The sequence below is a fragment of the Bos indicus genome, chromosome 4 (genome assembly GCF_029378745.1).
Source record: "Bos indicus isolate NIAB-ARS_2022 breed Sahiwal x Tharparkar chromosome 4, NIAB-ARS_B.indTharparkar_mat_pri_1.0, whole genome shotgun sequence".
Lineage (NCBI taxonomy): Eukaryota > Metazoa > Chordata > Mammalia > Artiodactyla > Bovidae > Bos > Bos indicus.
Window position 1 is genome coordinate 95,857,650 of NC_091763.1, and position 16,528 is coordinate 95,874,177.

The window sequence follows — 16,528 nt, forward strand, 5'->3', positions numbered from 1 at the left end:
AACAAATTGTAAGAGGTGATGTGACCCAAGGAGCCCTTCTGGAGAACTTGTTCAGGCCAAACTTCCTCCAGTATGGTGGGCAAGTTCAAGTTAAGCAGTGCCATGTCTCCCATGGGGCCAGCTAGACAGAAATTAGGTTCTAACAGTGACAGCCTAACTGTATAAAATGCAAACATTGTGGAGAACAATAGGTGACAGCCAAATGTTTCAACTGTGCTATTAAATATAGGATATGTAGAGGGTTGCATTTGAAGAATCTGGTGGCTTTTCAACTCCAAATGGCAACAAATCTGAGCATGTGCCTGTGGACACCAAGCCCCTATGGTTGGTGCCCCATGTGACTGGTGTGGACCAGAGGAATGTCCTCAAGATTGTCTCAGTCTTCTGGAATGTCCCTGGGATGAAAGATCAGACATGGGAGACTTACATCTGAGTCTCACTGCTGGCGTGATGAGACTCAGAGGCTGGAGACCATTCAGGTGGTCCAGCTACTTCCTGAAGCCATTTCACAGGGAGGGCCTCTCAGCAGGTCTCCACGAACCAGGACTCCTCAAAACCCTGTATTTCCCAATAAATCTGTTGTTCAGTCGCTCAGTCATGTCTGACTCTTTGTGACCCCATGGACTACAGCACACCAGGCCTCCCTGTCCTTTACCATCTCCCAGAGCTTGCTCAAACTCATGTCCATTGAGCCAGTGATGGCATCCGACCATCTCATCCTCTGTCATCCCTTTCTCCTCCTGCCTTCAATCTTCCCCAGCATCAGGGGGATGCTATTTCTAATGAGTTAACTCTTCCTATCAGGTGGCCAAAGTATTGGAGCTTCAGCTTCAGCATCAGTCCTTCCAATGAATATTCAGGACTGATTTCTTGTAGGATGGACTGGTTGGATCTCCTTGCAGTCCAAGGGACTCTCAAGAGTCTCCTCTAGCACCACAGTTTAAAAGCATCAATTCTTGTTCTTTATGGTTCAACTCTAACATCTGTATATGACGACTGGAAAAATCATAGCTTTGACTCGACAGACCTTTGTCGGCAAAGTGGTATCTCTGCTTTTTAATATGCTGTCTAGGTTTGCCATAGCTTTTCTTCCAAGGAGCAAGTATCTTTTAATTTCATGGCTGCCCAACAGATGCCACAGAATTATTTGGAAGTTCAACTGGAGAGGAGGTCCACAGTCAGAGAACATGTCCTGAGGGGATAGCTTCTTGCTGTAGCAGCCCCCAGGGTGGAGTTTTCCCTCAGCATCCTTGAGTTCCAAGAACATGCTTGCTGGGCTCTTCAATTCAGATCTCCATCCTTCCCTTCCTCAAACTTTGGCCTCAGCTTCTATGAAGCCCACTTATCCAGTGACTTCCTCTTAGACACCCTCATCTGCCTCATACCAGATGTTTCCTTCTTCTTCACCTGTGTCCATCTATAGGTCTACAGGTTGACAATGTAGATTTGAAATATTTAAGTACAGTTTTATTGACACCAACATCCTGTCCCCACAGAAAGAAATGTGAAGAAATGATATAACACAGGAAGGGCTTTTCCTTTCTGCTTTTAAAAGCAGAATTCCTTAAGCTGCTATAGATAAACTTTAGCTCAGGAGGCTGGTCTTTGTGAAAAGACAGATGAGAACTCTCTTTCTCTGGCTCGCGTGCTCTCCCCAGAAGCCAGCAGCAGCGTGGCTCAGGCAGTGATGGGTGCTGAGCTGACAGCTGGGCAGGGTCCAGCCTCACTGGCAGCCATGATGGCTCTGTCTGCAGAGAAGGAGGTGTTATCAGTCTCATTATAGGAAAAAGGTATTAATGGAGAAGTGCGCTTTTGGAGGGATGGGGGGTTAGGGAAGAAAAACTCAGCAAAGGGACAGTTATTGTGTCTGATTTTCAAGGTTACCTGTTGAGATACGGCTGCAGCTCTCTTGTGGCCTGGAAAAGCAATTCCTTTCCGATGGCTTTATAATAAAGAAGAAAGACCCTTTTGTGCATGATAACTTGTATTTATCTCACGTCTTTCTCTAGAGAAACTGCAAGTGCTTCAGAGATTTTTATCTTTGTAAAAAGCTGATGAGGAAGTGTGAAGACCTTCTGGTGAACTCAGCCCCTCGGTCCCTAATCCAATCCTGTTGCCTATCGTCCTCTGACTTCCGTCTGGTGATGATGAATGCCGAGTCCGTCTGTGATCACCCCTGTCGTGGGCACTGTAGACCAGGGGGCAGGGTAGCCCACTTCTTCCCAGGACTGGTCAGTGTCTCTTGTTCACTGGCGCCCTGTCCACAATCCCCCTCCCACAGCCTTAAATTAAAGGGACTTTATTCGAAGGAATCGAGAATATTTCACCGAATTCAAGACCCATAAGAATGGTTGAATTTCACAAAGTTCTAGAGCTGGGTCCTAGAAAGACAGCATTCTCTCTCTCTCTCTCTTTGGGATCACACAGTACCCTGGGGGTCCCTGCCTCTGCACTCATTCTCACCTGTTTCTCTTTAGGGACCCCTTTCTCTGCTCGCGTCTCTGGATCCATGCCCCCAGATGGCGACCTTGACACCTGAGTTACTAGGTCCAGGGCACACAGTTCCTTTAGTCTGGCTATCTTAGACGAGGAAACCCATGGGCTCCCTGTACTGCCTAGACTGGTATTCACCCGGTCCAGTTATTTCTGCTGGTAGAAAGAGCTCCCTCCTCAAGGGTATAGAAGGATTTGGCCCTGGCATTTCCACTTATGTTGTTCCCTTTGCTTACAATGACCTTAACCTTGACTCCCCAGGGGAACCTCAACCTACACGTATTTCTCTGAGAAGCTGCCCCTAAGCCACCTTCATCACCTCTTCAATCCCTACCTGCTCTGCACAACCTGTGGATCCCTCTTCTCCTCCATTCTCTGTTTGCCTGTTTGCACCCTTGACTCTGTGACCTTCTAGCATGTGAGTGCCTTGAGGGCAAGCCTTTGGTCTCTCTCCTTTGTGTATCTTGAAAGCTAGAAAAGTGCCCTTCAAATGCCTGGGAGTGAATGAATGTATAAAAAGCCATAGATCTTAAACAAAAGCTTTGCAATTTTAATCTTTATGCTTATGGTTTGTTAGTAGCAAAACAAATGATCCTCTTTTTAAATAAGCATCTATTATGGTTGAATAAAGAGACTTGGGGATAAACTGCATTTACCACTAGGTCCTATCACTTTGGGGGTTTCAAGGAAGAACCCTGAGGCAGCAGCCGCAGGGTGCAGCATCCTGTGTGTGGTTTAGGAACCATTATCCTTTTCTCGCCATCTGTGCTGTAGCTACTGCAGGGTGGAGAATTAGTGTTTGTGTCAGGTACAATCCTAGGAAATCAACTCTGAACGTTCATTGGACGGACTGTTGCTGAAGCTGATGCTCCAATACTTTGGCCACCTGATGCTAAGAGCCGACTCATTTGGAAAAGACTCTGATGTTGGGAAAGGTTGAAGGCAAAAGGAGAAGGGGCGGCAGAGGATGAGATGGTTAGAGTGCATCACTGACTCAGTGGACGTGAATTTAAGCAAACCCTGGGAGATGGTGGAGGACAGAGAAGCCTGGTGTGCTGCAGTCCACAAGGTCGCAAAGAGCTGGACGGGACTTAGCAACTGAACACCACCAGCACTACATTCTTTCATTTTGCTTTATAATGTATCTATAGATTCATGATTATATTGCGTATGGCACTGTTGATCTGTGATCATGTGCCTCACACATTTTGTTAGCATCGTTTGCCTTATAGTTTCCAGCAATAACTGAACAGGGCAATGCCACGGTATGACAATAGGTGGGTGGCTGGGGAGGGCGCGCAGGTAGTGTGGCGAAACGGAATCAGCTGAAGAGTTTTCCAAATAGCCTCGCTCCCCCTCCACCTGACACCCATGCTGATCTCGTTCCCCAGCTGACACTCGCCCTAGGTGACACCTGCCTCTCTTTGCTCATTGTTTCTGCTCAATCTCCCAGATGCTGGTGGAAATGACGTGAAAGATGGAAAGATGAGGCCTAGGGTGGGTGAGCTCTCTCCCTCTCCTGTTTGTCCCCCCAGCACTTTGCTGCATGGTCCCACGCTGCGAGAGCCTCTTCTTAGGTCTCCAAGTCACCCATCCTCTTCCTTAGCGACCAGCCAGCATCTTTGTGTGTGGCAGCTGTGGAGCCCGCATCGAGGTGTTTGGACATAAACACCTTCTAATCCACTATTAAGTCCTTCAGTCTGTGCTCTCATAACATTAACCATAATGAACTCTTCACACACTGATGTCAGTTTAATACTGCCTGCTTCCCCCAGCAGGGCCTAGTCATTTAGCGTTAATTAACGATGACTTATTGCAAATGGTGTTCCTGACTTAGGGACGCTCCTGGGTGACACACACATCTTTCAGATGAAGCCATAACGTTATTACTTAGCATTCTCATAGCACTTCACGTGGTAAGGATGTTTGGTAATTGAATTGGCTGCTTTGTCAGTATTCCTCATGCTGATCCTGTCATGCGGGTTCGTGGAGGTGTCTCTCATTACAGGTAAACTTGACACGCTGAGTTTTAAACTCGCCACATTGCTGACATGGAGGAATGACATTTTACTGATCACAGAGTCTGGGGCTCATCAGGAGTTCAGTGGAGACAGTAACTGTGGAGCATAAAACTGGAGAGTGGCTTCATCAGGCATTTAAAAAGGTTCTTAGCTGCACTGGGTCTCCGTTGCAGCCTGGGGAATCTTCGTTGTGTCATACAAGGTCTTTTGTCGTGGCTCAGGGGCTCTCTAGTTGTGGCGCGTGGGCTCAGTTGCTGGGCAGCATGTAGGATCTTAGTTCCCCCACCAGGGATCGAACCCACGTCCCCTGCATTGCAAGGCAGGTTGTTAACCTCTGGACCACCAGGGAAGTCCCTCCATCAGGCATTTTTTAATACCCAGAAAGAACCAACAGGGAAGTTGGTCTAGGGCACATGCAGTCAGGTGTTTAGATATGAGAGGAGGCTAGGGAAGATGGCAGACCATAGTCAAGGGGAGTCTGAGATACAGACAAGACCCCAGAGGGAAAATAAGCCACTCAGGTGGACCATACTGCTCATAGATATGATCAAGGTCATAAGTTTTTGCTGTCAGAATTTTACGGGGTGGGGTTTTCAGTGGGAAACATCTTAGTTTCTATACAGCCAAAATCACTTAAATCACTGGAAGTTTACTTTATAAAGTAAATGTTAAAAATCAATGCTGTTGGACCACACCTATGCTGTAGAGTAAGGGAAGGAAATCCTCTTGTTACTTTCTCCATTTTCAGGATTAAGGAAATTCAAGAATCAGAAGATGACCAATGAGCCAAGCCTCATGGAACGAAGTGGGAGAGATTGGAGAGAAGCCTTTGGCTATGTGATTCAGGATCTTTTTTCATCTCCTTTCTACTCCCTGTTGCCTGCCTACCAATGTTGCCCTTTTGTTCTGGACACATTATATTGTCTGAAATATTAAACACATCCATTTGAAACAATATTTTGATTTCTAATAAATGATAAGGAGAGGGGAAATGAGACTCCCCTCTGGCCTGAAAAAGGGCAATCTTTACTCTTCATGGGAGAAAGATAAGCCCAGCCGATTTCTGGAGACAGTCTCAAAATTAAATTATTTCTCCAGAAACTTTATATATATATATATATATATATATATATATATAAAATCCAACTTGTCTTTTTTAGAAGAAGCACTATTACCATCTTTCCTTTATCCCCATTCTGTGGCAAACTCCAGGACTTTACTTAATCCCTGCTCTTGATTTTATTGGTTCATTTCTGTCTTGTCCTTGTCTTGCTTGCCAACCCCATTTAAAAAAAGAAATTGAAAAAAAAAAAAAGAAATTGGCTTCCGTAACAAACAACTGAGAATTCATCTCAAGCTCAAGTATTAGTAGAACTCATATCAGAAACTTTATATATTATTCCTCGACTCTTGTATCAAAACCTTTAGATGAAGCCCAAGTAAACCAATGACACATTCAGATGAGATTAGCAATTAGCACCTTCATGGAGAGCTTAGCAGAGCAGCTTTATTCTGATGTTTAAAGAAAAAATCCACTTGTATTTGTCAGGAGAATGAAACCTTGTTTGTGTCTGGGACTGTGTCCCTGGGCTGGTAATGATGATACATTAACTCAGATCTCAGAGGCCGGTGGTGCTCAAAACATCAAGCTCACCTGGAGGTGGGAGGATGAGTCCTTGGGGGTGGCCTCCACCTCCCTGGCCCATTCTCTTGCAGAAACTGAGAAGCAGCAGAGCTCCTGGGGAGGGGAGGCAGTGAGGTAAGTGGGCAGCAGAGGCAACCCTAGAGTCTACATGAAATTCACATTCTGACGGTCCACTTTCTAGACGTACTGGCTTGGGAAAGTCAGCTGGACCTCTTTGACCCTTGATTTTCTTACCGGGAAAATGGACATCGCGGTATCAACCCTGTAAGGCTGCTGTAAAGATTCGATTAAATGAGATGATGTACTTAAGGCACTTGCCATGTGGTGAGCACTCGCTTGAGGGTCTCTTTTATCTTGACATGTAGAGTTAAAATGCGGTGAGAGAAACAGGCAGAGGTATAAGTAGAAGTCAAGGCACCAGCTATTTGTGAACTGGACGTGGAAAAATTTTCACCTGCTGACATCTTGTTTGATACCCTTTGAAGCATATACATGAAACCTCCATGCCACCCCCGTCCATTAGGTTCATGGGCAGGGTACTGGGGCTCTTCTCCAGGCAGACCACGGAGTGGGGCCGGGGGTGTGGGCAGTGGAAGAGGCTAGGTAAGTTTTCCCCACTCACCAGCTGGATAGTGGTGAAGCTGGGATTTGTATCCAGGTTGTCTGACTCCAGAACCACCATTCTCAACTTTGTCTGCAATTAAGGTCACCTTCAGAGCTTCTAAGGGCTTTACTGGTGGCTCGGATGGTAAAGAATCCACCTACCAATGTGGGACATGCAGATTTGACCCCTCAGTCAGGGAGATCCCCTGGAGGAGGAAATGGCAACCCACTCTAATATTCTTGCCTGGGAAATCCCACGGAGCCTGGCGGGCTACAGTCCACGGGCTCACAAAGAGTCAGACACTACTGAGCAACTAAACATCAACAATAAAAGAGCTTCTAAATGTTCAAATGCCCCGGCTAGGCTTGAGCCTAATGAACCCAGAGCTTCTGAGGGTGGGACCCAGGCAGCAGTAGCTTTTAAAGGTTTCTAGATGACGACTGTGTGCAGCCAGGCTGAGAAAATCTGCTCTAGATTAGGGCAGCGGTTTTCAGAGTGCGGTCCCTGAGTCATCAGCATCCCTGGGAAAACTGGAAAAAACACAGGACTGAGTTCCACCCCAGACCACCTGAATCAGAAACTGTGGGGGTGAGGTCCAGCAATCTGCATTTTAACAGGCTCTGCAGTGATTCTGACTCATACTATTGGAACCGTGGCTCCAGAGCTGTTCTTCTCCCTCAATGTGCTTGTGTAGATTCAGACTCGGTGGGAATGGAGTGGGGCCAGGGCTTTGAATTGATGATGCCTATGCTGCTTGTGCACTGATCACGTTGTCCACGCTGGGGAGCTCTGCGTTACTCAACATGCTGCCTCCAGAGCCCCAGACAGCCTGTGTCAGAGTTACCTGGGATGTTTGTTAACAGGCAAACACCTTGGCCCAGCTCCAGACCTCCTGAATTCTGATCTCGGAGGATGGGATCTGGCAGTGCATATTTACACAGACACCAGGTAATTTTTTTAAAAGTCCTGGTATGTTTGGGACCATAAAGAAGGCAGAGCCCTGAAGAATTGATTCTTTTGAATTGTGGCACTGGAGAACTCTTGAGAGGCCCCTAGACAGCAAGAAGATCAAATCAGTCCATCCTAAAGGAAATCAATCCTGAATATTCACTGAAGAACTGATGCTGAAGCTGAAGCTCCAGTACTTTTGCCATGTGATGCGAAGAACTGACTCATGGGAAAATATCATATTGCTGGGAAAGATTGAAGGCAGGAGGAGAAGAGGACAACAGAGGATGAGATGGTTGGATGGTGTCATGATTCAGTGGACGTGAACTTGAGCAAACTCTGGGAGATGAGGGACAGGGAGGCCTGGTGTGCTGCAGTTCATGGGGTCACAAAGAGTTGGATACAACCTGGTGACTGAACACACAAGTTTGGAAAGCTGTGTTCCCAACATGCTGATCACGATTGGTACCTGTTCCTCTCCCAGCAAGTCCCTTTCAATCTCCAGGATCGGCTGGCCAGCCAGCTAGCCAGGTAGGGTCTGGATAGCAGGCCATGGGTAATATAGCTTTTTTTTTTTTTTTAAAGCAAAGAAACCAGCAACAGAAGCCCTCAGGCTGCTGTCAGTGTGTCCAGTTTAGGACCACATCTTAATGTGTCCACAGGCTGCAGAGCACAAGGCTGTATTAATCCCTTGGGTTCTGATGCTGCCCTGACTACACTCCTTGGGCCCTGAGGATGGAAATACAACTCTCCTTCCTCTTTTGGATGCAGGGTGCCTGCCTGGCCTCCCCAACCACCTCTCTGACCCAGTGACCTTTGGCCAACCCACAGGCCAGTAGACTAGGAGCTGGTGTGACCCTCCCTGGACGGCCGCTGCCCCACACATGGTACCAGCCCCTTTATCTTAATGAGCACAGAACATCGAAAACCCAAAAAGTGGGTCCCATTTCAAGTGGAGGAAGAATTATGTTCATGTGGGTAGTGTGCCGACATAGAAGCAGGCTCTTCAGAGGTAGATAGCACTTCCTCTGGGGCCTTTTAGACTGGTGCTACCACAGGATACACAAATATCCTTGAATCCATGTTCACATAAGCGTTGCAGTGCTGAGAGGCCAGGGTGGATAGGGCTACCAGTGGCCAGCAAGGAGTCACCCTTCTCAGAACCCCCAGCCATCTCTCCTGAAATATATCATCCCTGAGAAAAAGCCACCCCTGAGAAAAAGAAATGAAAAAAGGCAAAATGGTTTTCTGAGGAGGCCTTACAAATAGCTGAGAAAAGAAGAGAAGCTAAAGGCAAAGGAGAAAAGGAAAGATATATCCATCTGAATGCAGAGTTCCAAAGAATAGCAAGGAGAGAGAAGAAAGCCTTCCTCACTGATCAATGCAATGAAGCAGAGGAAAACAATAGAATGGGAAAGACTAGAGATCTCCTCAAGAAAATTAGAGATACCAAGGGAACATTTCATGCAAAGATAGGCACACAATAAAAGACAGAAATGGTATGACCTAACAGAAGCAGAAGATGTTAAGAAGAGGTGGCAAGAATACACAGAAGAACTGTACAAAAAACGTCTTCACGACCCAGATGGCCACGATGGTGTGATCACTCACCTAGAGCCAGACATCCTGGAGTGCAAAGTCAAGTGGGCCTTAGGAAGAATCACTACGAACAAAGCTAGTGGAGGTGATGGAATTCCAGTTGAATATTTCAAATCCTAAAAGATGATGCTGTGGAAGTACTACACTCAATATGCCAGCAAATTTGGAAAACTCAGCAATGGCCACAGGACTGGAAAAGGTCAGTTTTCATTCCAGTCCCAAAGAAAGGCAATGCCAAAGTGCAGTAGTTCAAACTACCACACAATTGCACTCATCTCACATGCTAGCAAAGTAATGCTCAAAATTCTCCAAGCTAGCCTTCAACAGTATGTGAGCTGAGAACTTCCAGATGTTCAAGCTAGATTTAGAAAAGGCAGAGGAACTGGAGATCAAATTGCCAACATCCGTTGGATGGTAGAAAAAGCAAGAGAATTCCAGAAAAGCATCTACTTCTGTTTCATTGACTATGCTAAAGCCTTTGACTGTGTGGATCACAACAAACTGTGGAAAATTCTTAAAGAGATGGGAATACCAGACCACCTGACCTGCCTCTTAAGAAACCTGTATGCAGGTTGAGAAGCAGCAGTTAAAACCGGATATGGAACAATGGACTGTTTCCAAATTGGGAAAGGAATAAGTCAAGGCTGTATATTGTCACCCTGCTTATTTTACTTATATGCAGAACACATCATGTGAAATGCTGGGCTGGATGAAGCACAAGCTGGAATCAAGATTGCCAGGAGAAATATCAATAACCTCAGATATGCAGATGACACCACCCTTAGGGCATAAAGTGAAGAGGAACTAAAGAGCCTCTTGATGAAAATCAAAGAAGAGAGTGAAAAAGCTGGCTTAAAATTCAAGTTTCAAAGAACGAAGATCATGGCATCTGGTCCCATCACTTCATGGCAAATAGATGGGGAACAATGGAAACAGTGAGAGACTTTATTTTCTTGTGCTCCAAAATCACTGCAGATGTTGACTGCAGCCATGAAATTAAAAGATGCTTGCTCTTTGGAACAAAAGCTATGACCAACCTAGGTAGCATATTAAAAAGAAGAGACATTACTTTGCCGACAAAGGTCCGTCTAGTCAAAGCTATTGTTTTTCCAGTAGTCATGTATGGGTGTGAGAGTTTGGACTATAAAGAAAGCTGAGCACTGAAGAATTGATACTTTTGAACTGTGGTGTTGGAGAAGACTCTTGAGAGTCCCTTGGACTCGAAAGAGATCAAACCAGTCAATCATAAAGGAAATCGGTCTTGAATATTCATTGGAAGGACTGATGCTGAAGCTGAAACTGGAATACTTTGGCCACCTGATTTGAAGAACTGACTTACTGGAAAAGGCCCTGATGCTGGGAAAGATTGAAGGCAGGAGGAGAAGGGGATGACAGAGAATGAGATTGTTGGATGGCATCACTGACTAGATGGATGTGAGTTTGAGCAAACTCACCTAGCTAGGAGCTTGGAACTCCACCCTTGGCTGCTTATTCCTTTAGATCTCTTGGGTTTTTTTGCTCATAGAATCCTCTCTGAAAATCTGAAATATACATATTCCTGAGTAGTTTCCTCCCCTCTGAAGTGGGCAACCATCATTCAGGCTGGAGTGAGGATTACATTGTTAACATGTGGAATGAAGAACAGAAGAAAGCCTGGTACAGGGTAAAGGCTATCTAAGTGTTAGCTACTTATATTGCTTTTAGTACCAGGTAAAGTTCTTGAGAGTCCCTCGATCCTAAAGGGAATCAACCCTGAATATTCACTGGAAGGACTGATGCTGAAGCTGAAGCTCCAATACTTTGGCAACCTGATGGGAAGAGCCAATTCATTGGAAAAGACCCTGATGATGGGAAACACTGAAGGCAACAGGAGAAGGGGCAGCAGAGGATGAGGTGGTTAGATAGCGTTACCTACTCAACAAACATAAATTTGAGCAAACTCCAGAAGATAATGAAAGACAGGGCAGTGTGGCGTGCTGCAGCCCATGGGGTCACAATGACTCAATGACTGAACAGCGTAAGTTAAAAACTGATATCTTTTTGGGAGAAGTGTTACCTGCTTTTCATCGAGATCATTGCTAAACATGCCACCAAGTAGAGAGTCTGAGGCCTGAAGTTCCCAAACCATTCTGATCATCAAGAGGCTGGGTGCAGAGGGAAGGGACACTTCAATAACACAGGAATATCTCTTCCTTCCCCATAAGTGAGGACTGCCAATGCGTCTGTCATCTAGAAAACAGAGCCAAATGTAGTAACATGACCTGTCTAGGAGTCTTATCTGACAGATGAACAGAAATGACCAGCTGGTTGACCTGAATTACAATAACCCCCTGTAGACTAGCCTCAGACAAGTCTGTAGGTTTGCAGGTGGCTTGGTATTGTCTGCTGCTGCTAAGTCGCTTCAGTTGTGTCTGACTCTGTGTGACCCCATAGACGGCAGCCCATCAGGCACCTCCGTCCATGGGATTCTCCAGGCAAGAACACTGGAGTGGGTTGCCATTTCCTTCTCCAATGCATAAAACTGAAAAGTGAAAGTGAAGTCGCTCAGTCCTGTCTGACTCTTAGCGACCCCATGGACTGCAACCCACCAGGCTCCTCCGTCCATGGGATTTTCCACGCAAGAGTACTGGAGTGGGGTGCCATCGCCTTCTCCGTGGTATTGTCTAGGGGGGCCCTTTATGATGGAGCACAAGGCCCCTTCCTCTTTGTTCTGCTCTGGATGGAATAATAGCCATTAGAAAGTCCTTTTCAAGGGTTTAGTCAAGGTCTCACTATTGAAGCGCAGTGAAACAGGAGGGACAGGTTACAGCTCCCAGGTGTGTCTGTAGTGATGCAGGTCTTCCTGCATAGCCCTTATTTGAACACAGAGTACCACAGATCTGCTAGCCCTGTTTCTGCTCATCCTTTGCAGGCAGGCAGGGAGGAGATGTACTCTCTTCCACCTCTCCTCCTCTTTCCAATTTCATTTACGGGGAACCAGAGGCTCAGAGAGGTTATGTGACTTAGCTAAGGTCGCTGGTCAGATCCTGACTAATACAATTCATTAATAACATGGTTATCAGGACAAGATATATTTCTTGTGTATCAACTCTGTCTTCCAGAGCTTAGTGTAAGTACCTCATGGGTGGACTTAGCAACTTAAAAGAGATTTGCTTGTTGATTGAAATACTCCAGCATTTCTATTTTCTTCCATTTTCCTGATTTTATATGTTTGGCTGTTGAGTGAGAGAGAAGAGGATGTGTGTTGGGCTATGAAGACAGTGGATTTTACTGAAAATTAAAAAGCTTGAGGTTTTGCTTTACTTTTTCTGGCATAAGGCAGGCTCTGAGAAAGCCTAGAAGATTTTAGGACAGATGGAACCTCGTTCTTCTGTCATTTCATGGGGCCCATTTCCTTGTCCCTCTCCAGTTCACTTCCATGGTGTCCTTCCAGGGTACCAGAGGTCAGGGAAGCAGACAAGAGGGAGGGTCAGAGTTGGGGAAGGAGGAGAGGAATGAGGCCAGGAGAATGGGGAGGACAGTGAGTCACACTGTGTGTATAGAGAAAACTAAGATGCTGAACTAGAGACTATTCATGAGAAATCTTAGAATTTCTTGCATCGGTCCCCAAAGCATGACTGTGTGACCTTCTTGTGTCAGCAATAGGAGCTCAGGGTTTCCGTCAGAACCATTTGCCTGAGAAAAGTTCCTTCTACCAGTTTTCAGAGCTTCATACACTCTATCCCATTTGAGCATGATCTGTTGGCCTATGGCTGCCATTTTCCTCTGGCCTTTCAGCCTCTCCCCTCTCCTTTCTCAGAGGAGTCTCTGCTCAAGGGATTTATTTTCGAGTTGTCTTCATCCTGAGCTAACAGGGTGGGATGGATGCTCCTTGAGGAAGAACTCTCTGTGGTCCTTGCTCAGCTACTTCAATCTGTGAGGCCTGAGGACAGAAAGCCACATATATGCCAAGGACACGGGGATTGAATTGTGTTATGTTGCCCATGGCAACAGATTGTAAGGCTGCTGCTTCTCTGACTTTGTCACGCCTGTGTTGGAGAACTATTGCACTTACTCTGGGGTTTGAGAGTCTGTGGGTTTTTCCTTCTGTGCACCTGAAGTGGTAATTTTCTTTTTTGACAGTACTCACAAGTGCGTGCACACACACACACACACACACACTCACACTCACAAGCAGTCACTTTCCGAGCCTTGGTTGACATGTGAATATATATCCTTAGCTGTTGATGTTGGGGAGCTTCTAGAACACTGCCTGGTAGTCTGGGTCTGAGCAATTGAGTTCTGGATCTACAGGTCAGTAAGGAAACTGAGGTATTATGGTGGAAATAATACTCAGTTGGAGTTGGAGACCTGGGGTCCCCACTAGTTTTGTTTCCAGTTAGCTGTGGGAAAGTCACAGAATGTTGATAAGCCTCTTTCCTTATCTATTTATTAGGTTAAGATACTTACCTCGCAAGATTACTGTGAGGATTAAATCACATTAAATAAGATAATGGCTGTGGAAATGTCTACAATGACTGATAAAAGTGTATTGATGAAGAATGAGTACCATTCATGTGCATGGTGTTAGGCAGTACTGGGGAAACCTACAAAAGATGCAGATAACATGGACCCTTTATTTTAAAATGTAAAATATACAAAACAAAACATTTACCATCTTAACCATTTTTAAATGTATGATTCAGTTAATGCATTCATGTTGCTGTATTACCAGTTTTGCCAAACTTTTTCATCTTGCAAAACTGAAACTTTGAATGACGACTCTCCACTTCTCCCATATGCAGCTCTTGGCAACCATCATTTTACTCCATTCTATTACTCCACCTACTCTAGATATATATATATATATATATATATATATCTAGATATATATATATCTAGATATATACTCTAGATATACAAGTGGAGTGGTACAGTATGTGTCTTTTTGAGTCTGATTATTTCACTTAGCATTATGTCTTCAAGGTTCATCTATGTTGTGCCAGGATTATGAATTCCCTTCCTTTTTAAGGCTTTATTCCAAAGATGTGGACCTTTTAAAAATGTCTGGATAACATGAAAAACAGCATATAGGCAGAGCCCTGAGGAGTGACAGAGCAGCCTGTTACACAAGGCATCCAAAGCTCAACAATGGAAGAGGAGAGAATTTTCAGGAAGCTCCTGCCCTCCTTGCTGGACCTGGCTTTGCATCTTAGGACTGATCAGTCCTAAATGACAGCACTGGGGTCTGGTTGGATATAGTCATCAGAACCCTGTGGTTCAGGACAGTGATTCTCAAACAAATGGTGCTGAAGGGTGGTGAACAGTTTAGACCTGCTCTGGGTCTCCAGGCATGAGGAGCAGTAGGAAGGAGGGACAGGAGAAGGGCCAGTGTCTGAAGTAGGGGCAGTCTTTGGAACAAAGCCCTTAAATCTGTGAAGTCTGAGGCTAAATCCAGATAGTTGGTGGCAAAAACTGAATTCGTTCGTCGGACTCCTAACTGGTGTTGAAGAAACAGAATTGGTTGCTTTGGGGAAAAAAATCTCTCAATGGCTTAATCCTTGAACTCTCTTCCAACAAGTAAAAGCACTCCCTGCTGGAAGTTACTAGAATTGCAAGCTTTGTGTCATAAAACAACCACCAGAAGACTTGCTTGGTAAAACAAGCGACGAGTTCTAAGTGACAGCAGACATAACAGGTGATTTCCGAAGAATGGCTCAGTTTGGAGTGAGACTAGAATCAGAGCTGAGCTAGAAAGAAAATAAGCCACAAGAAAATAAGCCACGAGAGAAGATATTTCCCTGCATGTAATCCATGAAGGATAAATATCCAGAGTACAGTCAGCCCTCTGTACCCACAGGCTCCACATTTGTGGATTTAACCAACTGCAAAACAAAATAGTTTTAAAAAATTGCTCAAAGTTCCAAAAGGTAAAACTTGAAATTTGCTGTGCATCAGCAAGTATTTACATAGCATTTACATTGTATTTACAACTATTTACATAGTATTTGCATTGTATTCAGTATTATAAATAATCTAGGGATGATTTAAAGTGTACAGGAGGATATGCGTGGGTTTTATGCAAATATTACACCATTTTATATAAGGAACTTGAGCATCCCCTTGGAGTTTGGTATCTGCAGGAGGTTCTGGAAGCAACCCCCGGGAATACTGAGGGACAACTGGACATGAGAATTCCACAAATCAGTAAGAAAAAGATAAATGAGCCACTGAAAATGGACAGAGGATAAATAGGAAGCAATTCACAGACGAGGAATCCTGAATAGCCAATAAATATATGAAAAGTGTTCAGTCTTACCAGTATCCGGAAAGCAAAAAAAAAAAAAAAAAAAAAAATCCCTCAAGGAGATGCCATTCCCTGCCCTTCGGTTTAGCAACCAAGTTTAAAAATTTATTAGTATCAGCAAGGATGTGGGATACTGGGAACTGTCTTACAGTGCTGGTGGGCACAGCCTACCAGGCAGTATCAGATAAAATGTAAGATATGAAAACTGTGATCCAGCAGCTTCACGTCTAGGTGTACATACTCTAGAGACAGTTGTACATAGACAAGGAGATGTGTGCAAGGATGCTTGTGTCAGCCTTGTTCATGATGGTCTCCTAAGTAAGCAATTACAGAATATTATAAATAGCATGAAGCCATTTCCATAAATATTACAAACACATACAATAATATTGCATACTTTTAAGGAAACACATATAGTAAGACTCAGATACATAGACAAGAAGGGTATACACTGATTTCAGAGACTTGTTTCTTACAGGAAATGGGATAGAGTAGGGGCGAGGACTCTAACCATAGCTGTCATGCTTTATTTCTCTTTGAAAATCTTACGCAGTATGAAAAGGTTTAGCAGTTAATGCTCAGTGGTGGCCAAGTGGGTATTTGCCTTAATCTTCTCTGTGATTTTTGGGTATGTTTGAAATATTTCGTAGATGCATTCTTTTAAGTAAAAAAGATAATGAAATCCTTCCTAATCTGGGAAAAAAAACTTGATTTTATAATTACTCTTTGTTCTTGTACTCACCTCCAGCGTAGTTTCTTCCCCAAATCTGTGATTGAAGAAGCTTGCTTGGGACTAGGCACAAAGGAGTGAGAGATCTTAAAGCCTCAGCCACTAATCACATAGGAGAGTGAAAAGTCACCCCAGGCAAGTGGTCTATCTACTCCTAGCCTGGGAAATGGCCACTGAACATCTGCTAGTATGACTTGAGCAG